General features: G+C 42.4%; 1 protein-coding gene across 9 annotated transcripts in view; it reads right to left on the bottom strand.

Moving 5' to 3' along the window:
* Window positions 1-26,904, bottom strand: part of LOC307176302 (uncharacterized protein) — a 619,483-nt gene that overhangs the window by 19,253 nt on the left and 573,326 nt on the right. The window contains exon 12 of one of the 9 annotated variants that reach the window (XR_013824700.1): window positions 20,145-21,107. The exons of 7 other annotated variants lie outside the window; for them this stretch is intronic. The gene's annotated coding sequence lies outside the window, so the exon portion shown is untranslated. Of the gene's footprint in view, window positions 1-20,144; window positions 21,108-22,679; window positions 23,806-26,904 lie in introns of those variants that run through there. One more of the 9 variants, XR_013824701.1, reaches the window with a different exon arrangement.

Below are 26,904 nucleotides of genomic sequence, written 5' to 3' on the forward strand. Positions count from 1 at the left end.
TGCCTAACGTGACATAACTGGGAGAATGGAGTTATCATTCACTAGGATGAGAAAGACTCTAGAAGGAGCAGGTTTGGGGGTGAAGGTCCACAGCTCCATTCTGTATACGGTAACTCTGAGCTACCTGTTACACGTCAAGTGGCGATGTCACGAGGCAAGGCGCGTTTTAAGTTTTCACGTGCCCCTCCCCTTTCCTTCCACGGGCGTTCTCAGCTCTCCCTCACAGTCAGCTGTTCGTCTCTGTAAACCATCATGGCCTTCCTATGCAGGTTTTCCAAAAAAAAAAAAGGAACTTTAGTCCAAACCAAATATAATTTTCAGAGAATCCAGAGAAAGGTCATATGAGGTTGTGAAATGTGACTTGGCATAAAGCTGGCCTCTTAAGAAATGGAGAGAAAGAAGACATGATCCCTTGTCTTCAGGAGCTCAGTCTCCCGCATGAACCAGGCATAATAACAACTACAGTTACGGCCAGATTGACAGTGCAGCTCCCAGAGGTTAGGATTCAGGATCCCTCACACCCATGGGCCCTTTCCACACCCCTATTAATAGGTTCACATGATCCATATGTACTTATAAAATTGGCAATAGGAAGATATTTTAACCCGAATAAGTTGTGTCCAATTTTGTAATTCTGTTCTTGTCCTTAAAGAGAAGCCCCTAAAATTGCATAAAGCTTCATGTCCCACATCACCTGGATCTTCCCCTGATTCTTTTACAACGTGACATTGCGCTAATGTGGGTTTACCCAAAGTACAGGGCAAGGAACCCCTAAGGGTAACTGGAGGAATTTGAGCAAGGTGACATTTGACCTAATGGTAAGCAAGATTTCTCTAGGCAAATAGTGACACGGATGGAGGAGAGGGGTGGGGTGAGGACGGAGTTTTGCTCCAGGCGTGAGGAACAGCATTCGGGGCTGGGAGTGCTTGCCATGGTTTAGGACATAGCATAGAAAAAGAATAAATGCTTTAGGACAAAGTCGATGGAAAAGTAAGTTTTTACATTTTTTTTTTTTAACAGAAAATGAAGATGGGGAAGCAGTAGTGGCTAGATCAGGGGTTTGGATTTTGCCTCTTTGGTGAGGAGGATCTACTGACGAATACTGGCTGGGGGGATGGTGTGATTATATCCTATCCTTAGAAGGATCCCCTGAGTAATCTTGGGAAATTCCTGGTGACCTTCTCAACACAAGATACACCGAGATGGGAAGAAAGACGTACTGCTGCTTTCATGACTGCGGGGATCGGGGCCGGGGTGGGGGGGGCATGAAAGAGCCAGGGCAGCGGGACTCCTGGATTTTCTCAGTTTTCAGCTGCCTGGGCACAAGCGGAGAAAGAGGAGACTGACGCCTATTCCCTTACATTTCTTTCCTCCAACCTTGCCATTGGCAGTTCTTTCAACGCTACACTTTTCCTCATACCATTGAATCCATCTCTCTCACAACTGCCTTGCAGTTTAGCCACAAGCCACAAAGAATAAACAGCATCTCCACCATCGGGCCCCGCTGCAGCTAGGAGTGTGAATGGGTCCTGCAGAAATGAAAAGCTACGAAGCACTAAGTCAGTAACAACAATGCAGATCAAATGTGTACTCAAAAGACCCTCAAGGAAAAAAGGGGTTTTTAAGTTATGTTTTTAAGCCTAGAGAAGTCTGAGACGTGATTCTTCCATGAACAGGAGTCCTTGTTTCCAACTTTGTCCCCCCAAAGCCATCAGGAAATGGCCATTTGTCCTAGTCTCTCTCCCCACTTCATCCACATCTCCACGGAGTGGTCTCACATCTCCGCCCTCACCACCCCAGCTTCATAGTCCTGCCACAAGGATCAGCGTACATCTCATCTCATCCCCCAGGTCCCTGTCACCTCACAGACCCGGCCAATTCTCCTTTAAGAATACATTTCATCCTGCCTTCTTTACCTGGCTCAGGTGCGGCTCTTCCAGGGAATCTTGGACTCTGGTATCCCTCCTCTGTGCTCCCATCACACGCCCCACATAGCTCCCTTTGCATTTATCACTGCCACCTCTAGTGTCCAGGTAGGGCTGGCCTTCTTCCAGGGCATTCACGTGGGCCATTCCCACTGCCTAGAACACCTGCCCTCCTGGCTTCTCTTCAGTGGCCACTCTTACCCGTTAAGCCTCATTTGCAATATCCTGACCTCAGAAATGGGCTTCTTGAACCTCCCGCCTATACTGTCACCCCCAACCTATGTCCCTGCTCTATGTCCTCACAGTCCTTCTCCAAGAGACTTAGCCCAGTGCCGTTTAGGTTACTTACAGCGTGAGTATTAATGTCTTCCTACCCATTGGACTAACAGCTTTATAAGAGCAAGAAAGACATCTGTCCTATTGATCAAGTTATCCGTCTAACATGATCGCACTAGGAAATCAGCATCTGGTCAATGAATAGAGTTGCCTTCACTCTTTAAGTTGAAATACTTAGGTAGGTAAGTCCCCTACACACGAACCTTCAAGTTGCAAACTTTCAAAGATGTGAATGTGTGTTCCGTCAACGACAGGCATGAGTGAGACTGCAGCTTGCCCTCCGTCTCCTATCGCTGACGATCCTTCAGCTCTACCATCTCCCCCCTCCTCTTCCCCCTCCAGTCAGTAACTCTTCTCGCCTGTTCCCTCGATGTCAGCCCCTATACGCCAGCAGTTGTACTGTTCTACTGCACTTTTTTTTTTTTTTTTTTGCGGTACGCGGGCCTCTCACTGCTGTGGCCTCTCCCGTTGCGGAGCACAGGCTCCGGACGCGCAGGCTCAGCGGCCATGGCTCACGGGCCCAGCCACTCCGAAGCATGTGGGATCTTCCCGGACCGGGGCACGAACCCGTGTCCCCTGCATCGGCAGGTGGACTCTCAACCACTGTGCAACTGGGGAAGCCCTCTACTGTACTTTTCAAGGTACTGTACTGTAAGATTAAAAATGTTTATTTTTTGTGTGTGTTTGTTTTTTATGTATTATTTGTGTTAAAGTACTATAAACCTATTACAGTACAGTACTACAATATATAGCCAATTGTATTAGTTGGGTACCTAGGCTACCTTTGTTGGACTTATGAACAAATTGGACTTGAAAACAAATTGGACTTACAAACGTGCTCTCAGAATGGAACTTGTTCGTATGTAGGGGACTTACTATAATCAAGCTGGGGATGGATAAGTTTTCTAAGACAGAAACCAACTTCGCCAGTTAGTGGCACAGAAGATGGCTGTATTAGGCTTTCTTCTTAGAATAGGACTGTGTCCTATTCAAGACAAACGAGCAACACCAAAGAGGAGGGAGCTTATCCAGGTGAAAGTTAAAGTACTCGTTTGTTTAATTAAGAAGAAGTCATTTGTCCCCACTTCTCCCCCAAACAAGAGAAGAGAACCCAGGATATTTATTGCCAACCAGCTTACATGCCTAATCACAGCCCTGGAAGCACGCCATTCTCTAATAGACAAAATTAGGTTAAAAGACTGGGGTTGGTCACATGGTTTCAGAAAATGGCCCTATATTTAGGAGTTTTGTTCCAAATATAATCAGATTCCAAAGGCCTGCGAGGGTTTATTTATTTATGAAAATGAGGACCCGGTGCCTTCTGAAGTCAGTGCGTTAGCAGCCCCCGTGCGCTGGAGTGGCGTTTCTCTGAAAAAATAACAAGGCTGCTTTGACCCAGGAAAGTCACAGCCTGAGAGGCTTATTTTTGAAGCAGCATTTATTTTCTGCTGGTTTAAAACATGCTCCCCTTAGGAATACCCTTCTGAGTGCCCCAGAAATGCGGATCCGCTGACTGTGTAACGTCAGCCCTCCTGTGCACCCGATGGGGATCTCATTCCCCACAGCAGGCAGGCATCCAGCCACCCCTTCTCATTCCCCATCTTGCTTTCTTCTGAAAAATGAACGTTTTTCCTGAGAAGAGAGGAATGGAATAGACATAGAACGTGCTCTCGAGTAGATGAGGAGGAGGGAAGAAACCTAGCGAAGATTAAACTTTAAAAAAAAGGATTTTTTTTTTTCTGCCAGCCCCCCACTCCCAAACCCTTCCTGCCCAAGTTCATGTTTGCTGAGGCCTCTTTTAGTCAGCCCTACTTCCTGGGCTGCTTTCAGTAATGGAGAGAGGGGAGCTTAACAAATGTTTCCGTGTTTGCTTCTGAAGCAAAGACAGGTAAGAAGGGACCCATTCACAAGAGCATTGGTGAGCCAAAATAACAGGTGGCCGCTGGGCGGAAAGAAATGAAACCCTAGAACATTTCAGTCCTCAGGACCCTGTTATCTGCCCTTCTCATCAGAACGTGACTCCTGATTCATTTTGAGGAAAGTTCCAAAACCCCAGGCTATTTGCATCCTTCCCTTTTCTCACAGAGTTCTCTCAAGTGTGTCTGGTCATATGGCTTCTGATTTATACTGACTCCTAGTTCCTCTTTCTCAGGTGGAGACCTTCCTGACCTCTTGTAAAAATTTCTACTTCTGAGGAGTGGTTGAAGTTAACCTGTTTGTCCTGTGCTGAGCATCTTACATGCGTTAGCCCAGGGGTGGAGATGGGGGCCATTCAGAGAGAAAGGCATGGCCTTCCTTTCATCCTAACTCCATGTGTATATCTATTGTCAAAACCCGACAAGGCAAGTCAGAAGATGTGGGTCCACGGTTGGTGCAACTTGGGCATGGTACCTTACCTCTCTGGGACTCGGTTTTCCTATATGTAAAATGGGGTAACCATCTCTCACTTGATATTTCATAGGGCTGATGTGGGGATCCAATGAAATGATGGGAGTGGAGGCATTTTGTAAACTCTACATGTCTGTAATGCAAGCTACTAGGATTAAGTGAGTAGCTTAAGATTAAGCAAGGCTCTCATTTCGACCCTTGCTGTACGTTGGAATTATGTCAAATGCCATGAAAAAAATGCTGACGTCCTGGCATCATTTCCACATACTGGCATAGGGACTGTTAACGGCCATTTTTTTCAAACCTCCTTTTTTAAATGTGCAGTCACGTTCGGGGACTGCTAGTAAATAAAAGAGCTGTGGATGTTGAGAGAAAGGAGAACGTGTGGAGCGGGATGTACAGAAAGGAAAAGCCTTGAAGGAAAACGTAGGAATTTGAGTGGCTGAAGGGATCTTTTCCAAGCAGAAGTGGTGACAGTGACGGGGGGGGGGGGGGTGGCGGGGGGGGCGGTGTGGAGTGAAGACAAGTGAGAGCAGGGAGCTGGTAAGTCAATTAATCATGCAGTAGTGCCCTGCAGGGACTCAGGAAGGCAAGGCCTCCCCCACACCCCCACCCCAGGAAGCGCTAAGTGTCTCTCACTGGTGACTTCACAATACCCTGTACTTCTCTATGTCACTGCGCTGCTACATTGTATTATAACTGTCTGGGCCTGTGTGTGTTTCCCCCAGTGGACCATGCATTCTCTAAGGACACAGATGGTTCCAATCGTCTCTGGATCCTCGGCACTGAGCCAGGTGACTGTCAGAGACAAAGAGCTTAATACATGATGGTTGACGAAACGACAGGAACTGGGCACCTGCTAAGGAAGTATTTTAGGTTTGACTCTGCCACTATTTAATGGGATGCCTAAGACCAGCTATTTTGCCTCTTTGGGTTTCCAGGTCCTCCTGTTGTGCGGTTCTAAGGCTCTAGGAATTCAAGTATTTGAGTAGCATGGGGTCTAGAAAGAGGTCGACATGCAGCCAAGTGCCAGTTTCAAATAATTAGAGCCTTTAATTCAGGTCAGTGCTTCTCAAACTTTAATGTGTTTACTAAGTTACCTGGGGATTTTGTCAAAATGCCGGCACTAATCCAGTAGCTGTGGGGCAAGGGGCTGCTGAGATGCTGCATTTTTAACGAGCTCCCAGGTGAGGTCAGCGAGGTCAGCCGGTGGACCCCACTGGAATCATACACACTCCCAGGCGAGGTGGAGGCTGCCGGACCATGAACTGCACTTGGAGTAGCAGGTCATTAGGCTACGTCTGTGTGATTCCAAAATGACCTTCTGAAAACTTTTCACCCCATACCCTGAAATAATGGATTAAAAACAATTGTTTTTTGGCTAGAAAAATAGGATTTAGGACCACCAAACCTGGTCTCTAATCCTGTCTCTATCACGTCCTAACCATGTGATTTTAAGCACGTTACCTCAAAACTCTTCATCTCAGTGTTTCAATTTATAAAATGGAAGAATAAAATCTATCTCAAGACGGAAGACTCCGAGGATGTGAGAATTCAGTACGATGATGTGATGATGTATGTACTGCAATTAGTATGCAGCCAGTGCTTAACACATGCTAATTCTCTTCTTACTGACTCAGCAACACTGCAAGTAAAGAAGTTTCAGGAATTATAGGTTTTCCTCTTCACACAGACAAGTTAAGCTTTGTAGGAAATGCAGTACCTTTCACTTCCTTTCTTTAGGGGGCATGAAACCCCCAGCTGTGTCTTAGCACAGAATCAGTGGGAAGAAAAGAGTAAAAGTGAAAAGCTCTCAGAGAGGCTGACTCACACTCCTTAGGGAAAAGCAGCCAACCTGTGAGGTTTTGTAGGGAAGATGCTAAGGCCAGTTTGGGGGAAACATGAAGTGAAAAAGACGAGAAAGACACAGGAACTTCCCCTACGATTTACCACTTTACAAGACAAGCTTTCTCCCTTCAACTCTCTGCTTTCAATACTGAACCCTGAGCCCTGCTGGGTTTTAGATCGTTAGAGCTTTAGACACATTTTATTTATATAATTAGGATGAAGGGATCAGGACCGCTTCATATTTTGGCCTCCTGGAAGGTCAGATGGGAACACAAATATTCCTATCTGGATCAATCTGTACCATGGGCCCATGTAGTAACCGCCATAATCATTTCTCAGGCTCGTAAATATCACACTTCAAAGGTAACCCCTGGGGGGAAAAAAAAAAGGTAACCCCTGGGGTGATTTTTAGTGACTTCCCATCGGTGTGGGCGTAATCGGCATTGTGAGCTTTCCACTGTCTTCTTTGTACTGTCTTCTGGTTTCCAGGTATCTGCTGGACACAAGCTGACCCTAGATTATTCACCTGGCAGCTCTGGGGGGCCTGAGCAACAACATGCAGCGCAGGTGTGTTCATGCTGCATCTTTAGCTCTCTCATATGCTACATCTGCTAATCTTAGCCAGGCGTTAGGAAAACAATCTGATTAGGGACATAATCCTGTGACCATCTGCTTGATTTATCACTCCCAGAAGGAATTTGCATTTTAAAAGAAGCGCTTCTGAAAGTAAATGAGTCTCCCGTTCTGTGGGTTACAGCGACTGCTCATTGCACAAATGTGGGGAATTGAAAAGCGTACAAATGTACAAGCTTAAGTTTTGCATTCTGAATATCTATATTAGGCCTTGAGCATGTCTAGTTTAGAAAGGTTTCCACGTGATTCTGAGGCCAGTCAGAGTTGCAAACTCCTGTCTATTGGTGAATTATTATGGAATATTGGAAGGTTTTCCTCTGCCTATTCTTGACTTAAACATCCATTCAGTTATACATTTCTGTGTAATAAAACACCCCAAGACCTAATGAATTAAACAAAAATGATTAAATATTTCTCATGGTTCTGTAGATTGCCTGGGCTCAGCTGCGTGGCTCTTCTGCTCCACAGAGCATTAGCTGGGTCGCTCTTTTGGCTGCATTCAGCTGATGTCTGGGGCTGGCTGGGTGATCTGAAACGTCTTCTCTCATGTCTGCAGGGCCTGTTCTCTTCCATGCAGCCTCTCCATGTGAATAGTTTGAGTTTTCGCAAAGCATGGTGGTCTCAGGATAATGAAATTTCTTACAGTGTTGCTAGCTTCAAGAGTGAAAGCAGAAGCGGCCAGGCTTCTTAAAGGCAAGGCTTAGAACAGATACGTCTATAATATGCCTCCCCAGGCTTAAGGGGATGTGACATAGATAGTACATTTTGATGGACAGAATGACAAGTGCATATAGGGAGGCAAGGAACAGGTAGTGTCATCTTTGGAGACTGCTTACCAGGACATCTTCCTACCAATTTGCTAAAGAACAGGAATCTGAAGCATAGCACCTACTTCTGAAGACTGTCAATCCTTACACTAAACAAAACAGCACAAAATGGACCAGATGAGCATCTGAGACTGTAAATGGCTGTCTTAAAGGGATTAGAGAACTAATGGGATTCCTCCCTCTGTTATATTCCTGGAAAAGAGGCTAACTGACCAACTCTAATTACAGTAAGTCCCCTGCATACGAACAAGTTCTGTTCCAAGAGCATGTTCGTAAGGCTAATTTGTTCGTAAGTCCAACAAAGTTAGCCTAGGTACCCAACTAACACAATCGGCTATATAGTACGGTACTGTAATAGGCTTATAATACTTTTCACACAAATAATACATAAAAGACAAATACACGCAAAAAATAAAACATTTTTAATCTTACAGTAGAGTACGTTGAAAAGTACAGTCATACAGTACAACAGCTGGCATACAGGGGCTGGCATCGAGTGAACAGGCAAGAAGAGTTACTGACTGGAGGGGGGAGAGGAGGTGGGAGGTGGTAGAGCTGAAGGATCGTCAGCGATAGGAGACGGAGGGCGAGCTGCAGTCTCACTCACGCCTGATGCTGATGGCACAGGTGCTGGTTCCTTGCTGGGTTCAATTCCATCTACCCTCTTGAAAAACGATCCAGTGACGTCCAGGTAGTAGCTCTGTTTTTCTTGTCGTAGCTGACACATGGCACTGGATTGCGTGCTGAACGGCTGCTGCAGCTTTTGTATACCGTTCTACGTTTGGGTCCTGTGCCTCCAACACTAACAGTGCCTCCTCAAATACAGAACATCCCCTCGCCATTTCCTGCATCGTGAATCTCTTCGGTTCTTCAGTTACTTCTTCTTTCTCTTGTCTTCATCCTTTCTTGGCTCTTGGCGCTTCTTAGCAGTTCCAGCTACATCACTGCTGCTTTTAGGCTTGCTTACAGTACTGTACAGTAAAGGACAACCACTTGTGGAGGAGGCATGCACGGGGCAATGTATGCCAGACACATGAACTAACTTATGTGACTGGACATGCGAACGCATTTGCATCTTTGAAAGTGCGAAACTTGAAAGTTCTTATGTAGGGGACTTGCCAGAGAGGAAACTCAGGCTAACACTCCACATTCGCTTCGCACTCCTCGAAAGCCCAAGGGAGTTTTGTGGGAGGATGGCACAATCAAATGGAAAGAGCATGGGTTTGAGCCTAGCAGAAAGGGTTCAGGCTCCTAGATCTGCTGGGTGAGACTTTTGGTGGGTTAATTTCCTGAGCCTCAGATCTGTCTTCAGAACGGTGCACACGGTACCTTCTCTTAGGCTTTTTGTGAAAACTCAAGGTGGTGATATATACAGGCGCCAACTGAACTGTTTAGCAAGTGTTGTATCTCTTGTACTAAGCAACATTTCTCATTCTTAAGAGACCTAACATTGTGGAGGTATTTATAGTCACAGGGAAAAGAAAACACTTACGGGAGAAGGAAGGAGAGAGAGCAAGCAGCTAAATGGATATTTAATGAGCAAGTGTGTATAATTTAAAATGTAGAGGTTCATTTGTTGGGTGAGTCACCAAAAAGAATTTCTCTGATATTGATAAGCATTGTGTGTAGTTTCATTCATTTTCCAGAACAGTGATTCACTCTCCCTTGGAACAGTCATATCTGCTGGGAAGTTTAAGGAGGGAACCTTGTGAAAGCATCAGTGCTCTAAGCCAGGTGGGCTGTGGAGGTAGAATCTGAAGAAACCAGAGGAGAGAAGAAAGGAAGAATGGATTACAAAAGATGGGCAAGATGCCCGGAATTTCGTACCTACGTCATCTCTTTTGTAGTAAAGGGGAAATTCCAGGATGCATCGCTACCCCAGATACTCCAGTGCACCCTTTACCTATTGGAACAAGGACGGCATTGTTTCACAAAACACCCCTTGATCCAGCTTAGAACACCCGTTTTCCTTGCTTCTGTCTAGAATGATGTAATGATACTCTGCTTTCAAACCCATAGCCCGGTAATTAATAGGAAAGAAGAATACCAATGATCTGGTCTCTAAGGGGCCGTAAATAGAAATCAGAAGGGCTTTTTCCATTTTCAAGATTTTATTCTTGGGATTAAGAGAAAACTTACAGGGCAGGAAGGAAGAGAGCTAAAATGAGGTAATGTGTACTGTGCAGTGGCTGCTATGCTGGCTATCCGATCATGTTTCTCTCATTGTATATTTTTACAACATTGCAATAGCAGCACTATTAGTCCTAGTTTATGGCTGAGTAAATTAAGGCTAAGAGTAGATAAATCCAGTAAAGATGAATTCAGAGTCCAAAGTGTTCAATCAGAGCCTTGTTATGTAAGAGTAAGATGAAAAATCAAGGAAGAAGATGTGTCACGCATCTTTTTGCCTCAAACAGAAAGACATCCTAGAAATATCACTAGATAAAGCTGCCTGTTTCAGAACGTGACAGAAAATTTTGACAAAAAATTTTAGAAAGATATGGATAATCTGAATGATTCAAATAGGTTTGACTTAACATATGCAAGGAGCCTACCAATAGATAATACTAACCATTCTATCCATCCAGTATCAGCTGTAAAAACCCAGTACATATTTTGTCACAATAAAAAAAATACTACTTTAAAATTTTCCAAAAATAGAGATTTTTGAAGTTGCAATGTTCTGACCATAATTCAGTAAATCTGAGAATCAAGGACCAAAAGTTCATATGCCCAACAAATAGAAAACCAAAGCAAATATATATATTTTAAAAGTTTAACCACTGGAAAAGTATAGAATACTGTTCATTATAAGTCCAGGAGCAAAGAAGTAAAAATAGAAATTAAATCTTATCTAGGAATCCATGAAAAGATGACTACTTGTTACCAAACCCATTGAATATAAACATACAATTAGAGGGAAATGTATATCCTAACATGTTTTAATTATTTCATTGAGAATAAATGAATAATTCCAATTAAGAGTCCAGAAAAAGACAGGTAAATCATGAGGGAGTACATGGGAACTGACAAATGCAAAAGGAAAAATTCACGATATAGAAAACAATACGGCAGAAAAGACAACGAGGAGCAAAATCTGGTTCTTTGAAAAGACCAGTGAATGAGATTGAGGTTAATCGTGGTGAGCCTGCTGAATGGAAAAACGACATTCATTTCCCTTGCTCCAGGGCACAGGGTGGAAAAGTGGAAAATCTATAATTAAAACTGAGCCTGTCGGGCTTCCCTGGCGGCGCAGTGGTTAAGAATCCACCTGCCAATGCAGGGGACACGGGTTTGATCCCTGTTCCGGGAAGATCCCACATGCTGCGGAGCAACTAAGCCCGTGCGCCACAACTACTGAGCCTGCGCTCTAGAGCCCGCGAGCCACAGCTACTGAGCCTGCGTGCCACAACTACTGAAGCCTGCGCACCTAGAGCCCATGCTCCGCAACAAGAGAAGCCACCACAATGAGAAGCCCGTGCACCGCAACGAAGAGTAGACCCTGCTCACCACAGCTAGAGAAAGACTGCATGCAGTGACGAAGATCCAATGCAGCCAAAAAAATAAAACAAAACAAAAACAAAAACCTGCCTGTCTGCATCCAGAGCCCTGTCTAACATATCATCCACTATGAAAAGGATCAAGAAAATAGGACATTAATAAACTGACTTGAAGATGGTAAATAAAGGTTTTTCAACATTTCCAAGATACACGGGCTGTAAGAAGTTCAGATAGCCTACATCCTTATTCCTTTCCCTTCACGGTCACAGAGCAAGTCATGCTTGGTTAACATCAAGCTATAGCTGGTGCCCAATGACTTTCCCATTTTCAGAACACTTCTGCAATTTTTCCGTCAATGTTGAATATATGAGATCCAGGGAAAGGTGAGGAAACTGACACTAAGAGAACTAAAATGGCCAGGCCAAGAGGAGAAGTCAGAATTGGACCTCAGGGGCTTTTCTGAACTTGGTTCATGTATCAGTCACACTTTTATATAGGTTATATCGGAGTAGATTTTATGATCCCCATTTTGCCAGTGACAATACTAGGGCACAGAGAGGTTCAACAACCTGCCCAAGGCCACACAGCCAGTAAGGAGCAGCATCTGACTCCAGGCTGCCTGACTCTGGAGCCCACGCTTGCAAGCGCCTCACTGAGCCACTTCCTAACCCCTGCTGAGTGACTTCGGCTCTCTTGGTGTGTTCCCCTCCTCCGCACTGACTCCTGTGATGGTCCTTCACGTTTCCTGGCTGGCCCAGAATCTGTGATACGGTGTTATAAACTGATTAGGCCAGGAGGGGTGCAGCCGTGTGAAAAGAAAACACACAGCTGCACTGTTCTTTCCTTCAGCTGATCTTTCTCCTGTTACATAAATGGAATGTTATACAAATGTTTCCGCCATGAGTTTCCTTTCAAAGGATGAATAAAAGAATGAGGCGTTTTGTTTTCCTTTGTTCCCTGGTAGCACCTATGTTAAGAATTTGTGCTTAAAACATGACTCACTAATTCTTGGAGCAAAGCACAAGGAAGTGAACAGATCTAATGCTTCTGCGAGGTGTAGGCTTGAGCTTGTGTGGGAAAAAATCAACTGGAAGCGCTTAGGCAAAGTTTCATTCAAAAACAACAATTCTCCCATCCCAACATGACTGTCGCGTTCAAGTAGCCCTGTTTGCTTTCTTGTATCATGGTCAAATATTTCAGGCAAGTGATGTCTAGTTCCTTTGCATGTGGGTGTGTGCCGAATTGTTCGAGTTTATAATTATTAACTGAATCATTGCTTTGTTGTTCGATAGGCAGTTTGGATTTGGGAATAGTTATTTACAGAACAAAAGTGGGAGGGACGTGGTTTAAATACAGCGCAGGGTGAAGAAGCTTGAAAAGTACCGAATTTCTGTGGACGTAAGTCCAATAAGCTTTCAACTCAGCCCGATGCATTTGAATTCCCTGAGCCTGTGTATGCTGTGGGCAGAACATTTCCTGCTGGAGGAGTGAGGTCTGAATCTTAGCACACAGAAAGACATTCTCAGAATCTGCTTTCTAGAAAGTGACAGACATGGGCAACCTCCACTTCCCACCCCCTCCAGCCCCGGGAATTTGATTGCCTGGAATGTTCTCATTACAATTCCTTGGCTCCAGGGAGCTGCGTGAATGTCGGTGAGTCAGCTCGCTAGCTACTGAGGATCCAAAGCAGGCTGCCTGGGTGCCCAGGATGTTTTCTTTGGAAGAAACCCTCTTCCTTGAATTTCTTTTCTTCGCAGGAGATGATGAGTGGGAAGTCACTTTGGGTGTGACTGTTGATCTCTCTTCTTTCCTATTCATTGCTCAGTACCTTCAAAAACATAAGTCCTGGGGCAAAGAGGAATTTGGAGGATCAACTAGAAGAACACTCCAGAGACCATCTTTTCTGATGGTTGACAAAATTTCTCCCAATAGCCTCTGCTTGTCTATCCATCAGATCCCAAAGTGTGTTAGCGAACGTGTAATGTTTCCTCCCGAAAACTGTGACATAGACAGAAAAATCAGGGCTATCACCAAGTTTTCCCTCATTATCAAAATGATATCACTCCTGGATAACTTAGCACCCCTCCCTCTGATCCAGGCTCGAAAGTACCATCACCTGTATTTCCACGATTGCTGGTACTGCTACAACCACCATTATTGAACCCTGACGCGCACCCCGTGCATCACTGCCGTACCTCCACCATCACTGCCACTATCCCCACCATCAGCACCACCACCACCAGTAACTCATCCACCCAAAACTACATCTTAGCTGCTCCACATTCACCACTACCGCTAACAATGGCACCATCATCACTACCTTCATTTAATTCAGCAGTTTTCAATTGAGCAGTTATTGAAATAGTTATTAACTGAGTACGGCCTGGCACTCTACTAGGCCCTAGAGATATCAAGAATACTATACCATGATTCCTGCCCTGGAGGACAACAGTCTATTAGAGGAACTTAGAAAATTATATAAATGGCAATTATGCAAGATATAAGGAAATGCATGCTGTAGGAGAGATATAAATAAGATGCTGGGTTTACTTAAGGAGTAGGGTAGAGAGTATAGTAATTCAGGAGGATCAGCTTAAATGTCACTTTTTCTGGGGAGCTGGAAGCTGGGAATGATTTTAACTCCAAGTAACACAATAGCCAAGCTAGAATAATTAAGACATAATTATTGCACGTGGCAAGATGTCTAGTGCTGGCTCAGTGGCTCAAGAATATCAGGGCTCTAGGCCACCACTGATGTAATTCCCCTTCCTTTTCATTCATGGCTGCAAAATGGTGGTCTCCTGTGGCCAACTGAAGTCAAAGTCAGCAAATGAGGGGAGGCAGAGCGGAGGGAGACCTCCCCTCTTAAGCCTATCTACTTTGACAAGGTAGAGAAAATATCTCCCATAAGACTAGCAAAGGCCCTTCAACGTGTCTTTGGTTAGAATTGAGTCATATGGCTACCCCTCGCTGCACGGGAGGCCTGGGCTAATGACCTAGCATTTGCAGCCCGTCTAGTTAAGGCAAAAAGGAAAAGGAAGAAATGGACTGAAATCGTTGGTTGTTACGAAGCCAAATGACATGCTGCAAAAGAGAAACCTACAGTTCTGCCCAAGGAAGCCTTCTGTGATCCTCTAGAAGGTTCTGGTGTTCTTCTTATAACACCCTGCACCACTGCTTGACAATTTCTCTGATAAATCACACCCAAATAATGAAAAAATTATAATAAAAATTTGCTTAAATATTTGTTTAACTTCTGTCTACCCATTAGATTTTAAGATCTAGGAGAATGGGGTCAAAGTCTGTATTGTTCATCATGGTCTCTTCAGCACTTAGCACAGGGCTTGACATGTAGGAGACAATCAACACTATTAAGTGAATACATATAAGAATGAATGAGTAAGCACAGTCCTTGAGATCTGTTGAGATTGATGAAGAGGACTTCAACAATGGTAAATATTGAGATGTATGTGTATGTATGTATGTATACATGTATGGGGCATATATATATATGAATGCATGCGTATTATATTCTGGTATTTTATTTCTACAATGGTATTCAAAGCACGCTTAGAGTTTTTGTTTTGTACTCAGGCTTTATGCTAAAAATTACTTTGTGCTTTCTGTGTTTTATTTCTATAGTGTTTCACTTCACATGATAGGGAGTGAAAAAGCAAAAGGAGTTCAAGGTTAACTTTCTGAATAAGGGTTTGAAAAATGGCAAAGAATTACACAATCTTATTTATAAGCAAGAACTTCCACTCTAAATGACCTTCCTCTTCTTCCTCCTCCTTCTTTTTCTTCTTTGGGTTGATTATTGCTAATGATAAGGGAAATAGATAATGTAGCCTTGGGCCTCTTTCAAATATGACAAAATTATTCTCGATTTTAATGTGTAAACCTCCATAATCAATTGCAAATTATAAGCAGCAGGCAGAGTTTGGTTAAAGAGAAAAGCTTAGAATAACAGGTAACAATCTACACTTGCTTTTTTAGGAGCATCTGAGGAGGAGAAATCATCTTTATTATAAATATTAATTACAATGTTTATCATGAAGAATAAGCAATGATGATTCTCTTTTACATTTTGTGAAACAGGCTGTTCGATATGGGGTCATTTGAAGGCCTCTCTGTTCAGGGCATGATTGTGCACACGCATTCCTGGACTTCTAGCATGATAACACCGTTTCCTCCTATTACCATTATCCCGAGACTATTCTATTGCCCACGCCTTGCCAGCTCCACACATTCATTTACCACAAGATACATAAAGGCATCACACGCTTGAAATACTCCTTAAGCCTGTCTTGCACCACTTAGTATCAATGAAAACTTCTTGTCCATAAACTTTTAAAACTCTGATTGAGGAGAGAGGAGGAATTTTTTTTTTTTTTCTGCGGTACGCGGGCCTCTCACTGCTGTGGCCTCTCCCGTTGCGGAGCACAGGCTCCGGACGCGCAGGCTCAGCGGCCATGGCTCACGGGCCCAGCCGCTCAGTGGCATGTGGGATCTTCCCGGACCGGGGCACGAACCCGTGTCCCCTGCATCGGCAGGCGGACTCTCAACCACTGCGCCACCAGGGAAGCCCGAGAAGATGAATTTTGTCATGGGATTTCCTTCGGGAACTTGGCCTTACTTTGGCCATACAGCTATGTTCAAATTACCTCCAAAACTTAGTAGCTTACAAAGTAGCCATTTTATGATATCTATTTTGTGCAGCTGGAATTGAGGAGAGCTTGTCTGCTCACGTCTGCTCAAAGCAGCACTGACTGAGACTGAGGTCACTCAGTGTGGATAGGTCCGGTGTTTTGGAAGGATGGTTGAAACAGCTGGAGGCTGGCTGGGCATTATTTCTACTTGCATCTACTGCACAAGGCTGGCTTGGGCTTCCTGACAGCATGGCAGCTGGGATTTGAGAGAGAGTGTTCTAAGAAAAAGCATCCTCACAGCATACATTCTAAGAAGCCCAGACAAGCTGCAAGGCTCCTTATCGTCTTGCCTTGGAAATCCCAGAAATTTCCTTCCCAGTAATGTACTTCTGCGGTACTCTATTGGTCAATCAAGTCATCACGGCCAGCCCATGTTCAGGGCAGACTTCCCCTCTCAATGGGAGAAGTAGCAAAGGATTTGTAGCTATCATTAATCTACCATAGAAGGAATATCAAGAGCGAAGTCAGGACATGAGGAAGAAAAGGGAGCCTTTTTTTTTCAGAGAATTGAATCATATAGTTTGGATAGATTATAAAGTACCTGGGAGTTAAATCTGGGAAGGTAAAATGGCAGGCCTAGAAGGGCAAGGCTGAGAACTTCGTACTTAACAGACTGGGCGATGGGGAGTTGATGAAACAATGTGAGAAAAGGAGTGTCCAGGTCAGAAAAAAATGTGGGTATTGGTGAGAAGAGCTGAGTGGGGCAATGAGGAACAGAGTGAGCTGGGAGACACTGGGATTAACTCACTCAAGGGGAGGCAACTGGAGAAGTCTTGGGGGACATGTAGCCCAGGTCTGAACCAAGTGTTACTGGAATATGTGGGAAGGAGAGGGTCCAGGACTCCCAGCTGACGGCCTCAGCTGAGATCAGTCATTGCCCAGGACCTACCTGTTCATCACGTGGATGAACTGTCTTGAAAGTGGATCCTTCAGCCTTAGCTGAGCCACCCCAGCTGATGCCATGTGGAGCAGAGGCAAGTTGTCCTCACTAAGCCTTGCCCAAGTTGGAGATTCATGAGTAAAATAAATCACTGTTGTTTTAAGTCACCAGCTTTGAGGTGGTTGTTATATGGGGGTAGGTAATTGGGACAAACCCTGTGGCAATGACACGTCTATGTCACAGCCTCCAATAGAACTTTTTTAGTAATAACACTGATGTCTTGACTTTCAGATGCAGCTTTGAAATTTTTGTTTTGATCAGTCAGTTGTTTCTAAACTCAAGGTGGAAACTCAGCCTGCACATGTACCACAGACTATCAGAATAGTGGTTGAAGACACACAGTTGTGAACAATCTTTGAAAAAACAGAGTAGTGTTGGGGTCCTGGGATAATGGCAATTCTCTTTTCATAGGAGGAGCCTTCACAGAAGAAACAAAAGAACTTTAACAAATACCCAACTGGGGAAAATGGCCATAAAACCTTGAAAGCATTTTCAAATTCATCACTCGTTTATCTGTCTGTCTGCCCTATCTGTCCCCATCCACCCATCCATCCATTTATTACTAGCTCCTCTCTTAACAGAAAATCTAGGAATAAGCCTGACCAGTGAGCGTTTCATGGGATATGGGAAGAAGGAGAAAGTTCTCTTACTTGTAGAGTTCTGAAAATTAGTGAATGATGGATTTACTTTGGATAATATGGATAAGAAAGTTCAAAGGCTTTTGTCAAATGCATAGGCAGACCTAGAAAAGGTGTTGGGACCAACCAAGACAATAATGTCAAATGAGCCAGAAAATTAAAAAAAAAAAAAAAAAAAAGGACGATTAGGTCTTAGAAGGGTGGCATAGGCTAATATACCACCAAGAATCCATCCAGTAAGCACTTATTGAGTGCTACTCAGTACCAGCAGCATACTATGGGTGGACTGAGGGTTCAATAGTGAATAAGAGACGCTAATATACTGCCTGAATGGAGCTGATATTCAAAACGGAAAACAGATAACATATGCATAAACTGACAAAAATTAATAAGATCATTTAGAGTGTTGAGAGTTCTTCAGATAATAAAACAGGGTGATTGATAAAACAGGACTGAGCAGGCAATACTGGGGAAGATCCCTCTGAGGAAAATACATTTGAGCTGAGATCCAAATTACAAGTATAAACAAGGAAGGTAAAGAACTGGTAGGTGAGCATACCAGGCAGCAGCCTCAGCACATGCAAAGGCCCTGGGCAAATACCTTTCACAGGCTAGTGCCCACAGGTAGCTTCAGGTGATGGGAGGATTGTGCAAATTCATTTAAAGGGACAGTGGCAGAGGAAGCCAGTTCAACTGGTCATTTATTTGTCTGTCCATCCATCATCAGGTTGGTTACCCTCCACATACCAGGAACTGTGAGAGGCATGGGGGCTGCAGAGATGAAAATATTAACAGTTTCTGTCAAGGGCGTCATCATCGATTCCCACAATCACTCTCTGAGATGAACTGGCACGTGACTGAACGCTTGCTTTACTGATAGGGAAACTGAAACACAGAGTTTAATGACTTAACCTGACACCACCCAAGGGGTTAGTGGCAGGGCTTAAGCATTTTATCTTCCTTCCTTAATCAGGGAAAGCATGATGCATGACTTTTTTTTTTCAAACACTCTTCCTCAGTGGGGTAACAGTTAGTGTTTATCTATTGCTAATGCTTGTCATTTTGGGTTTCTTTAATTAGAGTATTTTAAATTAGTGTTGTTTTAATTTTACTTATCTCCTGAGACACTCTAGAGGACGAACAGCAAACGAAATAATGCATATGAAAGCACTTTGTAACCTATAAGCCACGATACAGATGTGAGTTATATATAGTTTTTATTTGAGCATATGGCTCCGTGCATTAGCACTGCTTCCTCCTCAGGGACCTCCTCAGGGAAATTCAGAGGAAAATAGACTTCTGGATATGCATGCTTTAAAGACATTTTCTATTTTCTTTAAAAAGGTGACTGTGGGTTCTGAAATTGACCCACAGTAGATGCTTAATAAATATTTGTTGAATGAATAGGTGTGATGGAATATGCAAGAGACATGGATACCATGTGGTGGGTTTCATTCAATGTGGCCACTTACTGTGGAAGAGGGGCTGATTTGGGAGTACACTGTCACGCTAAGGAAACTCTCTGATTACTTTACACTTTTGTAGAGAGTCCTATGAGCCACCTTAGGAACGGGAAGCATATGTCTCAGGGAAGGAGGATAATTCTTTTAAAAGAAGGAAATAAAATTATCTGGGGGTAGATTACACACTGCTTTCAAAGTATTATTAATCGTTTTATTTATTATTTTAACAGTTGGGTTTAAAACTGTTGGGGTGACATAATATGACGTGTACTTTTGTTCCGTCAGCTGAGCAGGTGATCCTTTACATTGAAAGCCACGACCTCCTGCCTTAACCTAGAAACTACTCCACGGTTGATGGCTTCGGCTTTGGAGACAGGCTGACTCTGAGTTCAAATCCAGGCTCTGTCTTTTAGAACTGTGTGACCTTGGGCTAGTTTCCTAAATGCTCTTTGCCTAAATTTCTTGTTTTTTTTTTTAATGGGGATAATAAATAGTAGCTACCTCACAGGATCGATGGAAAGATTAAATTAATTAATACATGTAAAGTAGTTAGAACAACACTAAATAAATGCTCAAGAAATGTTAACTGTATGTGTTTACTGGCTCGAGTCTACTGTTGGATTACAAAAGCTGAAGAAGAAAGGCTCCATCCTAACTCATTTGTGGACCCCTTAGTGCTAGGACCAGTGGATCCAGTAAGGTGCTGGCATGGGCACAATATTCGGTGGGAAGAGGGTGGGCAATATAAATTACCAAGGTAAATACGACTTTAATGCATGATTTTAAAAAATCAAAATTAGTGCAAACATTCCACAGTGAACATAATATCAATGTTTAAAATAAAGACAGGATCAGTAAACTGAAGTTAATTAAAAATTATTTAAGATCATTACTTGGTCAAGGGAAATTGTCAAACATAGGAATTCTCCCAGCTGAAAATGAGATAAGGAACTGTTTCTAAAATGTTATTGATGAGTATGCTTCCAATAAAACCAGGAAGGTAAAATTATAATAAATTCAGTTTGGGGTATACATAAAACATTTAAACATAAAATAATGTGAGTTTTAACACTTCTGTATTTTGATTTTTCAGCCATTCTAGTGTTCTGGAAAAAATCAGCAATTAAAAACTTATGCTAAAATTCCTTTGCCCTCAAGCTCCAACACAGCTTGGTCTGGCTTTGATCTTCCTAGTGTCTGGCTCAGGTTCTAGTACGTAAAAGGGATTCAGTTCATGTTTGTGGAAGGAATTGGGAGCACTACCAGGGCAAGGCAACAGTGTATCTGTCTTTTGAACCTCTTCTTTTCAGTGCCTAATACAGTGACTGGTACCCAGAGGGGCTTAAAAAATGTTAGCTGAATGTTAAATAAAAATAATTGGATTTCAGATCCACAGACATAGAAAACAAACTTATGGTTACCAAAGGGGGGAGCCAGAAGGGAAGCGATAAATTAGGAGTTAGGAATTAACATACACACACTACCATATATAAAATAAACAACAAGGACCTACTGTATAGCGCAGGGAACTATAGTCAAAATCTTGTAATAACCTATAATGGAAAAGAATCTGAAAAAGAATATCTATATAATCTATATGTATATATGAATCACTTTTCTGTACACTTGAAACTAACACAACATTGTAAATCAACTATACTTAAATTTTAAAATAAATTAAAAAATTGGAAACAAATACTCACATAGGAATAAAAAAAAATGGATTTACTCCAGGTTGATTCAAAACTCAATTCCTATTATGTGATTGGATTCAGTAGACTGCGATGTTCAAAATGGATTTCAGAAGTCTGATCTATGAAGTCCTGTCCTGTGATGCCCCTACCTTGATGTGGGCCATGATGAGCCCTCCCCTCCACTGGAGATACCACTAAGGGCACCCTGTAGTCCCAAAGAGACCAATGAGAAGAGTTTGCTAGCAAGTAACTGCACCACTTAAATCTCTGTCTGCTGCTTGCAGATCTGCTAGATTAATGGCTTTCAAATACTTCTGACCATTATCTTTATTAGCTATATTTTGTATGTCATGATCCAGTATACGCATATACATGTTAATATACATGATTAAAACAAGCGTCATTACATCGCTGAATTATGTAAGATGCATTCTTTGTTTAACTTTGATTCTATATCATTAAAAATCGATTTGTGATGACCTCAAAGTGGTTTCATGAACTACTGAAGGCCAAGACTCACAGTCTGAAAAACACTGTTAAACTAGACTCTGAAGTTTTTGGGGAGGTAGGAATTACCTGTCTCTGTCAACGCACCTGTATGGCCCCCAGAGCAGGGAAGGTGTCTGATAAGCCACACTGGCTGCAGGCTTTGACGCTAGTGTGTAGGCTTTGGAAGTAGATAATCAGGTTTGAGACCCAGCTTTGTCACTACCAAGCTATATGACCGTGGGCAAGTCACTTCACAGCCATGACACTCATTCTCTTCATCTGTAATAAGAATGATGACAACAACAGTAACAACAGCTAGCATTTGTTGAAGGCTCACAACGTATCAGGCTGCGTACAATGGGCTGATGACTGGAGGTTGACACAGGTGTTGTAGGGACCAAACGGGGTCGAGGTGTAGAGTACTCGCCACATACAAGGAACTTAGCCATTGCTGGGCCCTTTTTGTCCTTTGTGGATCCTCTGAGCCAGGACTCCCTACAAGAGTTAGAAGTGTGTTGCTAGCTCCTTTGGGTGTTTGGCACTTAGAGCTGGGATGAGTCCAGTGCTTTGAAGAGCACTGTGAGAATGCACTGCCAGCCACCTTCTCAGAGATCCATCTTCTAGGCTTCCTCCTGGCCCGCTTGCAACCCTTTGGTCTGCTTCGTGGCATTTGGGTCCAGCTGGCCCTTGTCCACCTTCCAGCCTTTCTGGGAAGGACAGTGGCAGTGTTGTTGAGGTCTGAGGCCCCCGGGAGGCACAGCTCATGTCCTCAGACTACCTGTGGCGTTTCACTCCCAGGACATTCTGATGTTCTCCCCATCAGTCTCACCGACACATAAGACCAGAGAGAAAAGAGGGCTGGGCAAAGTGCCACTATAAATACGGACCACTGGGGATGGATGAATTGTGTGAATCGGTCTGTTCTGATCAAGTTTTCTGTAAAGAAAGCTGCATCTATGCTTGCTTGAAATGAGGTTCTCAAATTTCCCAGCTGTACTGGTCAACCTCATTGATATGGACTCAAGAGGGCCTCAGTCTTAGCATCTGAGAAGTCCTATCTTGCTTAGGAAAGAACCTGGCAGCAAGATCAATTCTAACAGCAATACTCTCTAGATGTGTCTATTACCCTATCGTTACATATAACTCCCATTTATTGAAAAAACACCCTATTCCATTTGCTTGATATAGGCTATTTCAAATCTTCATAAGAACGCCTTGAACAGTGAATTATCATGCCCACTGTGCAAATTAAAAACCTGATATTGAGGAGTTAAGTAATTTCCTTCCAGTCATCCAGCTTATAAGGGTGGCATTTGAATCAGAGCCTAAGCCTGTCTGATTCTGAGGCCAGGTTCCTGTGCTCCCACATCACCTGTTCACAAGCTGTATTCTCATTAACGATCACAGTTCCCAGTACATTTATTGAATGTTTACTATGGGCCTGGTTCTTTTGTAATTACTTCACATGTTTTGCCAGTTACCCTTAATCCTCACAATAACTGTGGAAAAGGCATCTTATGATCCCACTTTCCAGACGAGGACTCTGAAGAATAGCTACACTTAGTAAGATCATGTGCTGCTGTAAGTGGTGGATCTGGGATTTGAATCCAGGCTGTCTTCACTCTTCACCACTAACCTATGCTGCTTCATACTTATTTCTTTTGGATCTCACACGACGTATGAAAGAGAGTGAACATCACTACTCTGCAAGTAAGGGCACTAAGGGAATTTATTTGCCCAATATTATGGAGCTGTTAAGTGGAAGGCGGAGTCAGTCTTGGGTCTTCTGGCTGCTGGCTCAGTGCTTGCTCCGGTAGGTCAGGATATTGCTATCCATGTCACTGAGGCAAGCACGGTGATCCTTACCTACCCTGTGCGTTACACCTTAGTATGCTGCAAAGATGTACGGTAGCATCTGTGAGCTTCAGGACTTGAGTAGGCCATGGAGCTTGGGTTCAGATGGAAGATTCCTTTCCTGCTGGTGTGCTTTTCTAGTTCCTGTCATCTGACTGTCATAGCCTGGCTCCAGCGAAAATCCCTTGCCATTTCTCCTGCCTACTTGCAGCCATCATGTTTCCTCGGGGGCTTCCTGCTTTCAGAGTTCTCTCTCCAGTGTGGCAATGACCCGATTCTGACTTTTCTGGCTCATTGGAGATCTTATCTGTAATTCTTGCTGGTCATAGTCTAATAGGATAAACCTTGAAGAAACCTTAACCAGCACTTTTCAAAATTCCCACCTTCTACTTTATACACATAAAAGCACGAAGTGCATGAGTGAACGTTTGGCTACATCCTCTCCCCTGAAGTTCTCTAATCTGCTTATGAACAATTTTGGTTCCCCAACAGCATTGTCTTTGGCAGCAGGTAGGATTTTATCTACTTCTTATGGCTCCTCCAAAAAGAATAGCATAAAGCTAGACTCATGATAAGCGGGAACAGAGACAAAAAGAGAGGTCAGAGGTGGATACTCAGTATTACAGGTCCCACATGATTTAGGCATTTTTATATATACCATCTCATTTAATTCTGACATCTCCTTGAAATAGACACACTTAAAATTATCCCCATGTTTAGAAAGGAGAAAACTAAAAGTTCAGAGGGAGAAACAAATTTAACCCAAAGTGCTTTCATCATGAAATCACTGTTTCTAGGAGTTTAACATGCATGTATGTATGTGTGTGTACATACCTGGGTGTGTGTCACACAAATACTTTTTTCTTAAGTTTTTACTGGTATAATGTTTTTTGACCTCATGAGTCTGCATAAAGCTTAGACAGTGGCTTTTTGTAATTATATTGTACATACTTGTTCACAGAATGAACGTATTTCCCACATTGACAACAGTCCAGTTTCAGATAATTTTATTCTTTTCAAATACATATACCTGAATGTGATACATTTGTATTGACTAAGACATCAATTTAAGGAAATTCATAAATTAATAAAATCCCCTATTGAACCATTTATCTTAGTATTGGCCTCGGAAGACAAGGCCCACATATTGAGACTCACATATATGAATATATTAAATGCTATGAGTCTATCACATGTTTACGTGTGACTGATCAATATTTGCCAAATCTGTCTGTTTCAATGCCATCAAATGCCATTAACTGTGCGCATGTGTCATTGAGAAGTGACAAGATATGAAATGTGATTTATGTTTCCAAATTAAGTAGAGGGCTGCTTAAATAACCTCTTTTAGCTTAGTATATGGTTCATTCACCACTTCTTCCTCCAACTTTTTTGTAACACAAGAGAGAAAACCTAACGTGTAAAAGCTTGGCCCCATGCATACCTTCTCTTTCCCACATTCTGTGTTCCATGTCAATCCTGCCCATGCTATCCAGGACCTCCCTCTATGAATATTTCCCCAATTTGGCCTCAGATAACCTCATTGCTGACTCAGATTTCTAGATACATACATTATATATTGAAAATGAGCTTCTCGTTCCATGGTCTCTAAGCCTTATATTAAAATGAGTATGTAAATAATAGTTGTTTACAATAAAAATAGCTTAAATTAAAAATTGAATTCTCATTGATTTTCTACTTCTAATCATCTAAATTGAAAGAGACATCCACTGTACTCTTCAGAATCTTGTGAAAATTCTATCTAAGAAAGCAAATACTTACTGAGCATCTAGTATGTGACAGGCACTATATTCTAAGCAGTGCAGTTAACATTTATGTACTGAAGCAACAAAGGTTACCCGTCTTCTGTATGCAGTGTATCATATTAGATGCTGTGGGATATTAGAAAAGTGTAGGAAAAATGTTCCTTAATTTCAAGGGAAGTTTCAGTTAGTTACTCAGGAGAGACAAGATTTAATATAGACTAAGAAGTTATCATGATCATCACCAATTAGAATTGGTCCTGGAAAGTTCTTTGATAAGGGAACCTTAAACTGGCTTTGATAGGCAGAAGGCTGGAGAGGAGGCACAGAGGTAAGATGAATGTTGCCGGTGTGAAAGAGAATGGCCAACTGAAACCCAAGGCCACTGGGAAGTGTTGAGAGATGGGTTATATAGATTTTGTGACACTGAGATCTTCTTAGAGCAGGATGGTGAAGTGGATATAGTTCAGGCTATAGAAACACACCAGTTTAAAGCCTGGCTCTACTACTCAATACCTAATAACTGAGCATCAGGAAACTGTTTAACCTCTTTAAGCCTCAAATGTCTAATCTGTAAAATGGAGATAATAATATTATCTACACCATGGCATTACTGTAAAGATGAAATGAGACAATCTATTACAAATTGATATGCCAATTTGGCTGTTTACAATTATTAGATTATTTTGGTAAACAATGGTTTACGACAATTAAAGATAGATGGGCGTTGTTAATCTACTCTTCAAGAATCTTACTTCTGTAAAGAATATTTTGACCAAAGCAAGTTTCAGGCTAAATTCTGTCACTTGTATAAATATTTATTATATTATCAAATAGGTCCCAAACAGCCATACATTCTGTTCCTGGATAGCTCCCTTCAAATACCAATGAACTACATCATGGTATATTTTCCTCATGTCTGTCTCCCCAGATAGAATGTCAATCCCATGGAGGCAGATGTTTTTGTGTATATTATTTATTACTGCATCCCCAATACCTAGAGGACTGCAAGGCACATAGTAGAGTAGTGTTCACTAAATATTAGGTAAAATCAATGAATAAATTAGTGAATAAATGAAATTATCACCCTCAAGGTACAGAATAAAGGTGACATAATACATGTATATTTATGTATATACTGATATATATAAAAGTAAACTGCAGATAAGATAGTTTGTAAAGCACCTGGAATATTTGTATACTTTTCTTCATCCTCTAACACAAATTCATTGGGCATGTCATTCTTCTCTACAACTTCTAGTACAAAGCTTGAACAAATTGGATGCCAGTTATATTAAATTAGATTAAATAGACATCCTTATGCATTTGTTTTCCTCATCCATAAATTGGAGATAATAATTCTCATTCTATTTACTTTCTTGGGCTGTTGTGACATTTGAAACAATGACTGTGACAAAAATGTTTGAAGTGCTATAACATAAGCCTATATTTGCAAAGTGAGAGCCATGAAATGTCTACATCAAAATCCTCTGGACTGTTTTGAAAACGTTGAATCATGGGACCCATCTCAAGATTTGCTAGTTCATAGCATGGCAAATATACTTGGACATTTGCATTTTAATGAAATCTCCAGGTGATTATTTTTCACTGTTTTATTTTTTTAAGACTTTATTTTTATGTTCATTTTTTTCCATCCCTACTCATTTCAAAAGCACACTTAAATTTTAAACGTTGCACTAACAGACAAGAAAAGAGGTGGTTAGTGACGATAGCAATGATGATGATGACAAGTTGAATGACAACAGTGAGTAGACCAAGAGTCTTATGGGAGAAAGAAAGGACATTGACTTTTTGCTCATTATTGTAAGCCTGGCACCTAGGGTAGTGACTGTCCCACAATCAGTGCTCAATAAATGGCTGTTGAATGAATGATGT

This window comes from Stenella coeruleoalba (genome assembly GCF_951394435.1).
Source record: "Stenella coeruleoalba genome assembly, chromosome: 17".
NCBI classification, from domain to species: domain Eukaryota; kingdom Metazoa; phylum Chordata; class Mammalia; order Artiodactyla; family Delphinidae; genus Stenella; species Stenella coeruleoalba.